The sequence below is a fragment of the Phyllostomus discolor genome, chromosome 3 (assembly GCF_004126475.2).
Source record: "Phyllostomus discolor isolate MPI-MPIP mPhyDis1 chromosome 3, mPhyDis1.pri.v3, whole genome shotgun sequence".
In the NCBI taxonomy this organism is placed as follows: domain Eukaryota; kingdom Metazoa; phylum Chordata; class Mammalia; order Chiroptera; family Phyllostomidae; genus Phyllostomus; species Phyllostomus discolor.
The window spans coordinates 191,307,886-191,323,841 of NC_040905.2; the positions used below are offsets into that span (position 1 = coordinate 191,307,886).

Here is a 15,956-nt window from a genome sequence, read left to right on the forward strand (position 1 = left end):
TGTCCATTCATGGCTAATGAGGGGGAACTCAAAGCTGATGGAAGCTATGCCTGCTGGCCAAGGCTTGGTCAGGCCTTGGGGGCATAGCGGGCTTGACTGCTGGGCAAGCTGGTTTTCTTCCCCGGGGGGGTGTCGGTATGTGCAAATCTCTCACCTGGAAACAGTGTTTCCAGAGAAGAATCCTTCCACTTTCTCCTTGTATATTCGGGGCTGCTGGATTTTTGTGAATAGATTTGGCAGTGGTTTTCAAAATTCAGTGCGCATGGGGAGAGATATATAAGGGTATGTGGCCCTGAGCCAGCAAGTGTTATGGGTTGTCCTAACTCAAAGTTGTCCGGTTCTCAAACTCCCAGCTTCAATGGGCAGACCTCTCCTGCTTCCTCCAGGGCAGTTTGGCACACTCATCCCCTTCTTGTGGCCCCGGGGACCACCTGCTTTACACTCTTGAAAGGCTGTGTATCCCCACTCTAGGGCTGCCTCCTGCTTTCACCCCCTCAGACAGGTTATGGAATAGGGTGCAGTCTCCTTTGCTTCCCCATGTTCTTCTCCCCAAAGTAAGTGTTATTTTTTGTAAGTATAATGCTAATCAATTCTGGAAAGCAGAAGAATGACAAATGTGAAACCAGGACACAGGTTTTTGAACTCTTAGCAAAGTTTGGTACATTGTCGCCCCTCATTTTGGGTTCCTACTTCTACTGGCCCCACCCCCACCTTGCCACCTCCTTCACCCCATACATACTGGACTGTAGAACTAAATAAATAAAAATAATAAGAATGGCTTTTTTATTACTATACAAGCAATATAATTTATAGTAAAAATATCACAGATAATATTCCCCATTCCCCACCACATATCCACAGTCAAATGGAAATTTAAGTCATCCACAATCCCTCTGCCCACTATTGTTAACATGTCCATGTATATTCCTTTCCAGGCTCTCTTCCATTCAAGAATGTTGATTTGCCCACGTATAATATACATATTTTCATAACTGGAATTGCACTATACATATTTTTGTAACTGTCCTTTTTATTTAATATATAATTGGCATCTGCTTAGGTAAATAAACATAATTAATTTATATGGATTTACCGCAGTTTATCTAACTACTGCCATATTGACAGGCATTGAAGCTGTTTTCAGTTGTGTGTTGTCATAAATATTGCCAGGTCTGGCTGCCATAAAGGTCTGCTCATCTGTCTGGTAATCTTAACCCTGTGGAGGTCACGTCAAAAACATAACAGCATAGGTCACATGTATCGGAGAGATACATTCATCACTAATATGTGCTGAAATGCAGAAAAAAATAAAAGCACCTGAAATTTGCATTTTTTATACTTATATAATAAAATACATGATTTTTCTTCATTTTCAGCTACAATCTAGAAATTATTAAAGAAATATAAAAACAAAGAATAAAATTTTTTCTTTTCAAATAACAGAAACATGGATATTGCTTAAAAATACAACCAAAATTGTCTTTAATATTAATTGGAATCTTCCATAGTTGGCATTGCAAACCTTTGTAACAGTCATCGCAAACAATACTGCTGTGCTCAAGGCATAGACAGTTTTCACAGCACTTGCAAAATATTTTGATACGATTTACTATCTAATATTACACACCCTTACAAAACACACGTTAGAACCAAACTGATGGCTTAAACACCATTATTTAACATTAGTCACGTACAAACACACAGCTAGTCATGACCTTGAACCTATGCACCCTATATATGTAACAATATTTAAGAGAAGAGTTTGTATCTCTCAGGTCAGTTGCAGCCTGCACAGGGTTAAACACGAAAGTGTAGTGAAGTCTAAGACAAGGTTTGCTAATTTGTCCCCCACTAACAGTGGCCTCCTTTGCTGTATCACTGCTCATACTGACTGTGAGTGTCCTTTTGAGGGTTTGATGACCCATTTGGCAAAGATTACATTTTATTTGTTTCTGCATTTCTTTGATATTGAACATGTTTCCTCGTGTTTGTCATTTGTTCTTCTTTTGTGACTTGCTTGTTCTTGCCCATTTTTCTATTGGGATTGTCAGCTTATTTGTAACAGTACTAAATATACTAATTTTCAGTCTGATGGATATATTGCTAATTTCCCCAGTTTGTCATTTGCCATCTTATATGCTTATAGTGCACTGGGCATTCAGAAGATATAGTCATATCCTAGTCATATCCATCCATCTTTCCCTTCACGGTTTCTGCCTGTGGTGTGCATTTGTTTAAAAGGCCTTCACTCCTTTCCACGCCTACCAAAATATTTAAGCACTGTTTCCTTCTGGTACTCTTATCCTTTTGTTTGCATTTAAATCTTTAATCCATCTGAATTTATTCCAGTACATGGTGTGTGTATTAGTGTTCTCCAGAGAAACAGAACCAATAGGAGGTGTGTGTGCCTCTGTGTGTGTGTGTTTGTGAGAGAGAGAGAGAGACATTGACTTAAGCAGCTCATGTGATTGTGGAGGCTGGTAAGTCCAAAACCTGCAGACCAGGCTGGCACTTGCAACCTCCCACCCCAAAAGTTGACGTTGTGGCTTGTGTCCCAAGGCTGTCTGCTGGCTGAATTCCCTCTCTCCTGGGGGCCCTCCCTCTTTTTTTCTCTTAAGGCTGCCAACTGGTTGGATGAGGTTTACCCATGTTATGGAAGGTCATCTGCTTTACTCCAAGTCTATTAATTTAACTGTTAATCTCATCGAAAAAAATACCTTCATGGAGACATCTAGATCGGTGGTTGACCAACTTGGCTGAGCCAAGTGGACATATAAAATTAACCATAATAGTGTGAGTCGGAAGTCTAACTTGAATTCTGTCCTCCACTTTCTAAAAGTAGGATCTGTGAAGCCCCGATACCTTCCTATTCTCTTCTGTTATTCTGAAGAGTCTAAAAGCAGGTGTACAACAAATTTCCTTTCTTTGAGCCCAGCCTTTCCATCTCTAGATCCTGTCTGTCAGGCCCCTAGACCTCAAAACACAAATTGAGAAGAGCAGTGGGTGTGATCCATCGTCTTCTTGTCTCCAAAAGCAGGGAGCTTGAACAGTAGCAGATAAAGGCATGCCCGGTCCTGCTTTCTGGGGGACCTCTGTCCACAACACTTCCCCTTTGGAAAGAGCCACAAACGTGTTAAGTTTCTATTTATTGTCTCACTCTTGCAAGCCCTCTAACCCTTGTTTCTCTACTACAAAGCAGAATCCAAGCGCTCTAGAGTTTCTTAACCAGGGCATTGTGAGGATGAGGAGGCCAAGTAACATTTGGCCTAAACATGTAACATTATTATTATGAATAAGTACTAGCCAGCTAAATACTTTGAAAACTTCAGATGAAAGCTTCACAAACAGGCCACATAATAAGAGTTGTAAGCTTATAAGTGGTTCACTCTTGCTTTGTGATCAAAACAGAAACGTCTTGATATATATATACATCATTAATAAATTCAGATGCCCTTTCAAAGGTGATTAATCAGGTCTGGATATCCTTTCTTATGACTTTCTGAGGCCATTAAAGATTCACGTTCTGCTCTGTTAGCTCCAGAACCCCAGGCTCTTGTCCTTGCTTGGCAGAAGTTTGCATGGGATGCCAGACCTAAATGTGAGTGAGAAGGATCGCCACTGAAGCATCACCCCTTGACTTTGGAGGGTCCCAAATGCCAAGTCCCATTACATGGGGACCAGAATGGACTCAGAGACATGCCAGGCTGACTGTCTTCTGGTCAGCTGACTCAGCCAACCTGCAACAATGACTGCCTGATCTAGCTATCTAGAACTGCAGGATTGGCACAGACATAAATGCCTGCTGACTTGCATTTGGTGCCCCATTTGAATTTTAATTCTTTCAGTACACCACAGAACACCTTTTTGAAAGGCCCAGAATAGTTACACTCTTCCCAGAGCACCAGGAAGGTTAAATTATTCTTTGTGCCTCCTTGATCTGGTTGTACTTAAATAAGGTGGTACTTACTTTCTAAGTCAATCAGAAGCTAAGAGATGAGGGAGGCTCAAATTCCTTTTCAAAAGTGCAGACAACAGCTCTAAAAATGCCTCCTGCTGTCTAGGTGATACAGATATAGCTCCTTGGGTGCCACAGGAGGGGAGCCTTGGTAAATTGGACTTTTGGTGTGTGCTTCCCAGTGAATCAAGATGCTAATAACCCTGTGAGTCTCCATAAGTTTGTGCCAATGTTGTTTGTTTGTGCCATGATAAAGGGCTCTGTTGCCGTTTCAATGTATTTATAAGCCCTTATTGAGACAGCGGATGTCTAGAGGGGAAAGAAATCTTATTTGGTATATTTTTTTAAAAATCCTTTGGAAAGCTGGATCTAAGAAGCCAGCCTACATAGAAATGTGATTGCAATTCTCAGCAGGCTGAGACTCAGTAACAGAGAGCCAGAACAATGGGTTTTATATATGCCATGTACTCATTCATTCATTCAGTTTTTATTCATTATCTTCTTTACTGAGTGTCTCTGTTATGTACCAGGCTCTGAGTAAGAACTGGTCCCTGTCCTCAATGAGCTGAAAGTGTTTGTTTGGGGAGCGGTTGGTAGGGATAGAGAACTGTGGGCAAGAAAGACAGACAAATATATAAGGTATTCAGACAGTGTAATAATTACTAAAACAGTGGTGGTACAACTACCTTAAGTTCAGGTGGGGAAGAATTTATTAGCAATGGTGCCAGAAAAGGGTGGGAAGGAAAAGAAACATTTTACAGAGGATAGGAAGATTTAGCTGAGTCTTGAGTATGAGTAGGAATGTGTCAGGCTGATGAAGAAGTAGGCAGACACAAAAAAGAAGGGCACTCGAGTCAGATACAGGAAAAAGTAAAATATATAGGGACATAAAATAACATGGTATATGCAGGGCACGGCAGTTGGGTGTGGCTAGAGGTTGGGAGCATGGGGAAGAGGGCAGCAAAAATGAGACTAGAGAGGTAGCCAGGGACCAGAACTAGAAGGACCTTGGATACCATGGAATACTTATCCCTGAGGCAATGTGTGCAATAAGTAGCGCCCTAGAACTTGGGGTCACTTGGTACAAACCATGGCTGTCTACATCTATCTCTTCTTCAAGGCCTATGGGCCAAGCAGACCCCAAAAGAGTCCAAACTATGACACATTCTTTGCTTGACCTGGTTAATACACTATAAAATGTAGAGAGCACAGATCCAGGCCCAGATCCCTGTGGCAGCCACTGAGGATTTGCTTCCTTGTCACTATGCACCCACTGCATACAGTTACACAGTCACCACACAGTGTCTGTGCCCAGCCCATCTCCCTACATCTTGCCTTCGATGATGTCTCAAGGGATATGCCTTGCTATCATCTGGATATCTGTGCTCACTTCATTTCTGCTCAGCCATTCTAATAGCCTTAATTAAAAAGGGGAAATGACATTACTTTGGCATGACCTGTTTTACTAGAAGCTACGGGCTTAGTGGGACTGCTGCTTAATTTGTAAGCACTCATCAGCCACTAGTAGCATAATTTTTTATGGAATGTTGCCTCCAACCACTGCCAAACTCATGAATCCATAGTTGGTAGAGGTGGGGGAGAGGGAATAATTAGAGTGGTACTGTGATCTCACCAGCAAATCTCCATTAATAGCTCGCTTGTACAGTGATCTGTTTAGTCCAAGACACAGACTCTCTTAGGACAGCTCTTACCCCATTTGGTCCCTCTCAGGGGCTTTAGTCCCTTTTATCCGTTAGTCTCAGTCTTTTTAGTAGGAATAGCCTTGTCCGTGAGAGAGAAGAGCAAAATTGGAATCCTCTATTAGTCATCTCTCTGGTTCGTGAACAGCTGTCGTGTGTTCTTGGTGAGTGTAACTTCAAGCATTAACTCTCCTATTCCATGCATTTTGTTTCAATGTTTACTTTCCCCAACATCCAAGTTGCACAGAACAAGTGCTTCCAAAGAGATAACTGATGGTCCCTAAAACCAAACATTTGAACTCAGTCTGAGTCACACGAGAGATTTAGTGCTTCCAGAATTCTCTCAGCGGCAATGTTTCATGAGGAAGTCTACAGGAGCAAGCAGCTTGCAAATCAAGCTTGGCAGGAAAGGGCCTTTAAACTCACCCACTCTGCACAACTCCATTTCAACGTCTCTTTTGTTTGTATTTCTTGAGGATAAAGACAGCTTTAGGCTTGAGAAGACAGATTATCTCTATCAACCTCAGTCTCTTAATTAATAAAATGAAGAATTCTGGTGAGATGAAAAAGAAAGGAAAAAGAGAAGAGAATTAAAATTCATGGAAGGCCTATTACAATACCAGCTAGGCATTGTGCTAGACTCTTCACATCTGTGACTCCATTTAATGTAGACAATAATCTTATGAGCTGGCCCGGTTTGTCAGGTAAACAAGCTAACATTTACAGATATTATGTACCTAGCTCAAGGCAACACAACTATTAATCCTAAGCAAGGTACAGAGTAAGAAGTCAAATATTAATCCATCTACAACACCGATTCTTAGCTTGGATAATTTTTCCTTCAGGGGCCATTTGGCAACACCAGGAGACATATTTTGGTGACCACACCTAGGAAATTGTCACTGGCACCTCGAGGATAGAAGTTAGAGATGCGTCTACATTTCCTACAATGCACAGACTGCCCCCGGCAACAAGGAATTCTTGGCCCAAAATGTTAATGTGCCGAGGGTGAGAAATCCTAATCTAGATAGTAGATCCAACTGCTATGCAAATTATGTGTCAATTTTTTTTAACTGAGGAAATATTAGTCATTATAACACACAAAGTTTTTTATCTACAGACCCCCAGAGAAGAACATGTTCCCAAAAGGAACGTGGCCATGGTCCAAGTCTGAGAATTTTGTGCCATATTACATGATATACCCACCTTCATATAAAATAATACATAAATTTCAAAGGCTTTTCTCCCCAGTCTTTAGTTAAAATCCTGGAAGATACACCGTGCTTACCCTATGGCTCACATATCCACTCACTCACCACTCATATTCCAGAAATGTAGGAGTCCCACCTTGAAAAGCATGGCTTTAGGTGGTGAAAGGGAATAAATTGTCTTTTGGAAAAACTAGCCATCTCCTGAAGGTTTTTGACAGAAAATAAGTATAGCTCTATGAAAGTGTTATTAAAGAAAAAACAGATAAATGAGTGAACTATGAGGAAAGACCTCAACATTATCTACTTTAGCCGTTTCATTTTAGAGATAAGGAAACCATATACTCTGGTTTCTCTTCAGAATGGACAAATCTTTCTCCTTTTAGAGGTGAGGAAGTCAAACTCCAGAGAAGCCAAAAACCCACAGCAGGTCCAAAGGTCGCACAGCACTCAACACTAATTAAAGGACTATTCCTTGAATAAATAAATAAATCAGTCAGCCCAGACCAAAAGCCTACCCAGCAACCACTTCCACACATCCCATTCCTTGACATATTACCCAGATTTTGTGCAGGTATCAAGCAGATGGCAAAGAGCTCAGGGAAGGTAGGACTCACCCAGGTGATGAATCATCTAAGCTAGTCACGGTAATCTCATTCCCATTTGTCGGTGATTGGTGTAGAAGAGGACCTATAACAGAGCTATGGCCAGTAGCGGATGACAACTAGATCTTGGTGGTGAGCACGCTATAATGTATACAGATATTGAATTATAATGTTGCACACCTAAAACTTTATATAATGCTATTAATCATGGTTACTTTCATAAAAACAAATTCCTTTTTTAAAGATATTTATTTATTTATTTATTTATTTATTTTTTAGAGAGGGAAGGGAGGGAGAAAGAGAGAGAGAGAAACATCAATGTGTGGTTGCTGGGGGCCGTGGTCTGCAACCCAGGCATGTACCCTGACTGGGAACTGAACCTGTGATACTTTGGTTCACAGCCCACACTCAATCCACTGAGCTATGCCAGCCAGGGAAAAACAAATCCTTTTTTAAAGTGAGTGATTTTAGCCCTGGTTGGCAGCTCAGCTGGTTAGAGCATGTCCCGATACACTGAGGCTGTGGGTTTGATCTCCCGGCAGGGCAGATACAAGAGTCAAACAATGTATGTTAACTAAGCAGAATGACAAAATCGGTATCTCTCTCTATCTCTCTCTCTCTAAAATCAATAAACAAAAATTTTAAAGTAAATAAATAAAAGCGACTGATTTCATGCAGAGGAGGCCCATTTTTGCTCTCACACCCTACTTCCCACTTTGACAGCAGTTTTAGGAGGACAGGGTGCCTGCAGCGGTCTAACGCAGCCATTCCGTCAGGCTGAGGCCCCAAATCCAATTCACTGTAGATGCGGAACAGAAGGCTAGGAAGCCTGGCTCTGCCATAGCATGGAGCTACTTAAGTAGACTTGGAACTGCTTACCTCCTGTCTTCTGGATAAATGATGTAACAAATATCTGTAAAATTCAAGGCACTCCTTCTGTTGGGCTTTCTGTTGTTTGCATCCCAAGCCATTCTAACTAGTACAGGCTGGTGCCTGGTTCCTGGTACCTGCCACCTGGTACTGGAGTGATTTCAAGGATGTCTTCTTGCTCTATTTAATCTTTGAAATTTCAGTTTGCAAGTTAACCCCACTTCCCCTGTGAGAGTTAATCATTCTCCACTCATTTGGGGGTGCAATAGAGAACATCGAGTGTGGGATACAATTTGGATTGAGTGAACTCCAAGGCTGTACAAACAAGGAGCTTCTCTAACACCCAGACAGTTGAAGGTAGTTGCCAAGACTATCAGATCTGAGACCTCATTGTGCCGCTCCCCGCTCACAGCCTCGGCGCCTCGCTCCACTCCAATGTGGCAAAAATGCCCAGCCCTGTGCAGACTGAGCAGCTCACCGAGTCTCCGGCTGTCATTTTCCAGAAGTATGCTGGAAAGGACGGTAACAACTATACAGGCTCTCTGACTGAGTTTCTAACCTTCATGAAAACAGAACTGGCTGCTTTCACAAAGAACCAGAAGGACCCTGGTATCCTTGACCTCATGAGGAAGAAATTAGACATCAACTGTGATGGGAAGCTAGATTACCAAGAATTTCTTAATCTTATTGGTGGCTTGGCATTAGCTTGTCATGAGTCCTTTAGCCATTGCCAGAAGTATGTCTGAGAAGCCCTTGGTACTGGCCCCCACTCCCACCCCCTTTCTTTCCTGCTTCCCAGTTATCACGATCTCCTCACACACCACACGCACCCTGAGCCCAGCACACCCACCACCCCAGGCTGCCGGTAGCAATTAAACGTACTTTTTTAAGTGCACACACACACACAAAGAGTGTTAGATTTGGAGTCTGCCAAGATTCAAACAGCAGCTCTAACACTGTGTGATCTTGCGACATTTCAGCTTCTGTTTCCTCCCTGGTAAAATTGGGACAGTTTATACAAGAAGTAAATGAAGTATCTGTGTAAAGCACTTAGGAGAGCGCCTGACGCCAAATGAGGCTTCCTATACATTTGTAATAATGATCGTGCTGCCATTATAGAACCTTTACTTGGAGGCAGCCAGTTAGCCAATGTAAAAGGAAAGGAGGTTTCTGCTGTTTGCAGGGAGAAGTGATACATTAGTCGGGGGTTTTAGTGGCAAACAAAAACATTTGACCTACTTTAAGCAGAAGACAGATTTAGTAAAAGCTGTTAGGAAACTCACAGAATGCCTGGTAGGTCTAAAGGTTATGTCTTCAGAAATAACCCTTAAATCATGCCACAGAGCTGCCTGGGAGAGACATAACCGCTGCGCCACTGGGCAGAGACATCAGCTCATCTCCTGGACCCAGGCAGGGCCCGGAGGTCATCTCTCACGCTGCGACAGAAACTGCATCTATTTGGACCACCATCACCAATGTGGATTTTGTGACACCCCTTCTTTCTGGTATCAGCCTCCAAAAAAATTTCCAGTTTCTTTGATTAGCAAAGTTGGATTACTGGGTCTGGATCCCAGCTGCGAAGAAGATTGGGAAGACAAGTTTCTGGCCTTCACCTTGGGTTGGCATGCACCTAAAAGGTGAAGAATTCTCCAAACTGGGTAAGTATGTGAATTAAAGACATCTAGACTTTTAAGGAATAAACTTAGTTTAATTATCATCCTGATGTTGCCAGAAAGAAGTAAGGGAGATAGGGATGCAATTCGGGAGCCCCACCTTTGACCCAGTTACCCAGACAAAAAAATTCCTTGCCACCTGGTCTCCTCTTAGCTCCCACACTGCCTTGCCAGCTTTACTCTTGAATTCTCTCTATTGTGATCTTTATCTCCACCCCCTCAGCCATGGTTTAGGCCTTTATCACTTCTCACCTGGACTGATGAAACAACCACCTAACTGATCTCCCAGCCTCTAGTCTGATCCCTCACATTGCTCCAAGAACATTTGTAAAACGTGCCTGATCATGTCACTCCTTACTGGAGGGGTTTAGTGATTCCCGTCACTCACGGGACAGTACTCAGACACTGCCCATCTTTCCAGCTTCATCTTCTGCCATACCCTATATCCCCGCGAGTGGAGTGAGCACACACCCTAGGCACAGGGAACTCAGCGGAACCTTATACTGCTTTTTGTTCTTGCTTTCCTTTATTTTTCCTTTGCCTGGAGTTCTGCTCTAGACCTATCTACCTATGAAACCCTCCTTTTCACTTATGGCCAGATTGTCATCTGTTCTCTTCCTCTAGAGAACACGGACTCTTCTCTATGCATTTGTAGCACTTTGCATCCATCTTTCAGTGTGTTTCTGGCTCGATTCCATGAACGATCCTTCTCTAGATCATGAGCATCTTAAGGGCATGGGTTCAGTTTCAGGCACTCACTGAGCTCTTACTGCCTGGCTGAATGGATGATGGTTGGGGTACATAGCCAAACAGGTAGCAACTTGGATTTGACCTGATCTCCCTTCAAAGAATATTCTAGGTTTTTGTGGGGTAGGTTTTTTTTTGGGGGGGGGGGGTTAATTGTAACAAATAAGTTTAACTAGCTAGGTTTGGTGTTACTTGAATCAAATGACCCATTGGAGGAAAATGATTGGCAGATCCATAGATAGATAAAATAATATGATTCGGAGTGTTACAGTTATAAGATAGAAGCTTTGAAATGTGACTCCTCAAACCTCTCTTTTTTGCAAACACAAAAATCCATAACCTTAACATTTTAGAAGAACTATTGTGTTGACTGATACTTGTAATACTTCCCGTGTTGGCAGCTGAACATGCATCCATTACCAGGAAGCAACCTACCAAGGAAGCCCTTAAAGTGCTTTTGAGTTCTGAGAGGAAAAGCGTCTGATGTGCAGGGTTAGGACGTTGGAATTAAGATTGTGTTTGCCTCAGTGCTCAGAACTCGCAGGAGCAGTGACTTCTGCCTGTTTTGTTCCCAGATGGACCCCAAGTGCTCAGAACGGTGTCTGTTTATGGTAGATGCTCAATAAATATTCATTGAATGAGTGAATGAACAAAGGTCTGACATTCAAGACTGAGACTTTCTCCAAATAGGTTGAATTTAACATAACTGTACAGGCATTGAAATTCAGGGATAGAATTTTCAGGATCAGGAGGAATGAAGAAGGGTTGCTTTAGTACTTCTGCTGGTCTGGGAAGACCTCTCTGAGGAGGGTACATATGAGCAGGGACCTGAAGGATGTGAGGGAGAGGCCACAGTATCTGGAGGTGTCCAGCCCCCAATCCTCCCTGCAGCCCCAACCACTGACTTAGCAGCTCAATTTTTAAGACACAGAAGTGTATCTTATTCCCACTTCCACAGCCCCCCGTGGAGACTTACTTTAATTTTTAATATAATTCATATAGAGAAGGTTGAGGATCCTCGAACTAAGGTGGCCTCAAAATCCCAACTCCATGCCCTGTGTCAGTTCCCAGGCCCCCCTGAGATTCCCTCGCTCCCCTGAGGGCTCCGGACACTCCAAGGGTCTCTCTCTCTCTCCTGGGTCTTATTGCCACACCTGTGACCTCCAGCTGGACCCAGGTGTTTAGCAAAGTCCTTTCCACAGCGCTGCCCTCCCCACAGGCACACACACACACAAAGCCACTCGTACAATGACCGTGACTATTCACCAACTTGACTGAAGACTGAGGGACTGGGGGTAAGGAGGTGGAAGCAGTTTTCCTCAGTTAAAAACAAACTTGACATCCAACATGTGGTCTATTTTTGTAGGGGTCTCTCTATTGGCCTGTTACCCACAAGTCCCTTATACCATCTCCCCAGCTTCCCTCAGTCTCTCCCTCCCCACAACCTACCCCCTGCTCTCTCCTTTCCTCACTTCATCCCTCCTGCCTCTCTGCTCTCAGGCACAAAAGAACACAGTCTTCTCCTTGCCTCTCGCACAGCAGGTTGGCTAGCATCCTTTACTGTTTGGGGTTCTGCTCTCTGGACTTCACATTTCACCCAGATCCTCAAGGCATTTCTGGAAGAGGGTCACCTGGAAGCAAGCTCATAGTACCAGCTACCTGATACGTCTTTTGTCTTTGTTACACCAGGTCATCACAGTCTCAGTCCCACTGTGAGGAGGGGCACCCAACCAGCCCTGGAGGAGGTGCTGGGAGAACGGCTTGTGGGGGAAGCGACGATGAAGGAGGAATACGGGTGAGAGGGTGAAGGGTGATGGCACATCCCACGGGGCCTGGCAAACTGCATTTGTAGAAAAGGACACACGTGTGTGCAGGTGACCCCGGAGAGGTGAGCAGGTCCAACCCAGGATGTTTAATGCCTCAGCTAGATTGTGTTCAGAAAGCAATGTGGAGCCTGTGAAGGGTTTTAAAGGATAACCCAAATAGATTTTAATGCTATATGTTTCTAAAAATCACTGCAAGGGCCCTGTTGAGGACGGATAGAGGAGAGAGGCCCTGGAGGCAGAGCCCCCAAGCCCGTGGACTGGGGAAGGGACTCACAGTGCCAGAGGGCTGTCCATGACGATGGAGAAGAGGGGACGATTAGAGAGCTTTGGAAGAGGTGGACGGGTCACAAGCCTGTGACTCACTGGGCAGAGAGTGAGTCAAGAGGATACAAGGATCGTAGTGAGGATTTGAGGAGCAGGATCACAGCAGGTTCAAAGTTAGGCAGAGGTGGGGTGTATGGTGTGGCCGTCCTCTGGTGGGGCACAGAAAAAACCACAGACAAGTGTGGGGGCAGCTGATGGGTCGATTCCTTCTAGTCCTCCTGGGCTGCCCCGGTGACTGATAGGCTGTCAGCCTACTAGACATTTGCTCCTCCCCCATCCTGTCAGCTGCAGGAGGAACCGCCACCACCGCCCCCCACCCTGAGCCCTGTGCCAGCTACAGCTGGGCTTCTCTTGAGTATTTCTTCTGCTGGCTGGAGGCTGGTGGCTTGTGGTCTCCCACAGAAAGGGGAAGCTAGAGCAGCGGAGCTTAGGGAAGAAGGCACACAAGGCATGTGAGGATCTCTGAGCTGTTTGTTGGCCATGACCTCCCCACCCCCAGGCAATTCAGTTACCATTTCTGAGTCTTAAATTCTTTATCTACAACTTGGCGACGGGGAGAATACTTACGCCAAGCACATGCTTTAAGGATTTCACATAATGCATGTGAGAGGGGCGTGAAGGGAACTAAAATCTGTGTTTATGTGAACTGAGATCCTCCACCCACCTCCAGCTCCTCCCAGGGAAGGGCTGGGGTCATGGAGGTGATTTTTGTGTAAGTTCCCATCCATCTCTGTGGACTCCGGGTCCCTTTGTAGTGAAAATAGGCCCTGTGAGGAAGACAATGTACCATCAGCATGATAATGTCAAGGTCAGTATTTCACAACATTTCGGGGGAACGTCTCTTCAATTAGAGGAATTTCATGTTGTGCTAGACTGTATGACCTTCATAACAAAATACTCCTTATATACACATTTGCCTCGAGATTAATCAGGAGGAAAATGGGCTCACTTGTGACTGTCACCAGGAAACCAAACTGAAGTCCAATCCCCACCCTCTCCCTACCTGACCCACAGGAAGCCCAGCCCATTCGCCCACCCACGCTATTTCCTTTAGCATTAGCAGGAACCTGGGCAGAGAACGCCTGTGTTCACATGTAGCCTGCAGCCCAGAGTCTGAAAGACATGAGGGACAAACCACCGGGACTCTGTCATGTGGACAGGAATCGAGTGTCTGGAAGGAGAAGAGTGTGGCCGCCACACAGGGAACATCCTAAAAAGGAGGCTGAGGAAGGAGGACAAGGGAAGGTTAGGGACACAAAGTTGGGGGAACAAGGGAGCACCTGAGTGAGACCTCCTTTAAGTGCCCAAACAGTGAAACTTGTCCCCACCCTGTGGTGCAGTTCACGGGATGACTTAGTGAGAGTCCCGAATCTCTGCTTCCCATCCCGATGCTCTTTGCAGGGACTGATGTGGCCTTTGGGAGAGAACAGCTCAGACCTCCAGCAGAACCCAGTGGGCACTCCGTTTCAGGAAGCTGGGCCTCAATGTACCCAATCTCCTGGCAGAAGCTCCCCGGCTACCTTTGAGGATTTCCAAGCAGAGAGGATTAAGGAGTAGCAAATGCCAGTCCCAGTGAGATGCTGGACCAGTCTCTTATTCCCCCACCTCCTTGTTCCCTGGTTCAGTGAAAGACACTTGCAGCAGGACAGACAGGGGGAGGACTCTCACCTTTTCTACCAAGGACAATTGGCACACTGAGGAAAGCTGCTCCCCCTTTACGGGTGAGGCAAGTTCAGAGGAAGAGTTTTCATGAGCTCCATCTCTTTCAGACAGTATGAAAGGGAGCAAGAAGTCAATACCATGTCCATCTGCGTATGAAGGTCAAGGGCTTCCAGTGACACCCGCAGTGTACCTGTTTGCTGAGGAGAGCCAGCCCTGGCTCGCTTGCCCCTTTCCAGACTGAGTTGACGTTGACTTTGGTTCCCTTTCCCCTAAACGTCCCTCCCCAGCCCCAAACACACACATACACACACACACACACACACACACACCCCAAGTTCCAACCCAGTCACTGGAAGTAGCCTTTGCTCAGGAAAGGTGATTATACTGCACACCATCCCGCCCTGGCCCCGGGCAGGCTCAGGGAAGGGGAGACCCTGAGCTGCTGCCCACAGGAGCTCTCCGTGTGGTGAGGAAACAGTCCCAGAGGTGTGTGTCAGCGACCCGCTCTCAAAGAGGACCTCAGTTTGGGGGTTCTGAAACCCCTCCACAAAGACCCAACAGTTATCCCCAGTCCATCCTGGGAAGTGGGACCTGGGAAGGGCGAATATTCCCAAGTGGCAGAGGGGGAAAATGGGGAGCACTAGCTGGCAAGAGGGAACAGAGAGAGGCTCCTTGATGCCCTGATTATCTCCACTCCTCTGGGGGCCTCAAGCCCTCCTCCCCCTGCCTAGCTGCTTGCAGTGAAGCCTCAGCCACTGGAGACAGTGAGTGTGGCTGGAAGAAGCCCACAGGGTGACCGCTAGTAACCCAGCTGCATGTGATGGTGGCCTGCTGCCAGCTGGCTTCCTCCGGATGGCGGCTTCCAGCTGGGTAGCAGCTCTGAAGTCAGACAAGCAGTGGCTCGTGGGCTGTCTCAAAGGGATGGTGAGTCCAGGGCCCATCCACCCAACTGTCTTCTAATACACACCTAGATAACAAGTTAGGGCCAAGCAGGACTTCCTAAGGGCCCCATGGTGTCAGGCCAGCTGGTGGGTCTAAACTAGAAAAAACAGAACATGTGAAGCTTACTCAGTCCTGGCTGAAGCAGACGGAACAACAGTTCACAAAGCAGTTTCCAATTCATTATGTCATTTCACCTGTGTGACAACACAGAAGAGGGTCTGCCAACTGTGACCCTGGGCCTGGCACTGAGCCTTGTCATGCCTCGGTTACCGCCTCTAAGGAAAGAGCGAAAGCACCTATGTCACTTTCTAGCTATGTGTCCTTGGCAATCAATTTAACTTAATTGTGCTTCGAGTTTTCTCCTTTGTCAATGGGCTTAAAAATAGAACCAACCTCATGGGATCATCGGGAAAATTAAATAAGTTAATTCAGTTAATAAGTTAA

The 15,956-nt window shown here is 45.2% G+C and overlaps 1 long non-coding RNA gene across 1 annotated transcript; it reads left to right on the forward strand.

The window, feature by feature from the left end:
- The first annotated feature begins 9,577 nt into the window (after positions 1-9,577).
- On the forward strand, positions 9,578-14,558 carry LOC118499752. Its single transcript, XR_004902282.1, has 2 exons — positions 9,578-9,996; positions 12,448-14,558. It is a non-coding gene; the product is annotated as an uncharacterized LOC118499752 (long non-coding RNA).
- Positions 14,559-15,956: the final 1,398 nt, after the last annotated feature.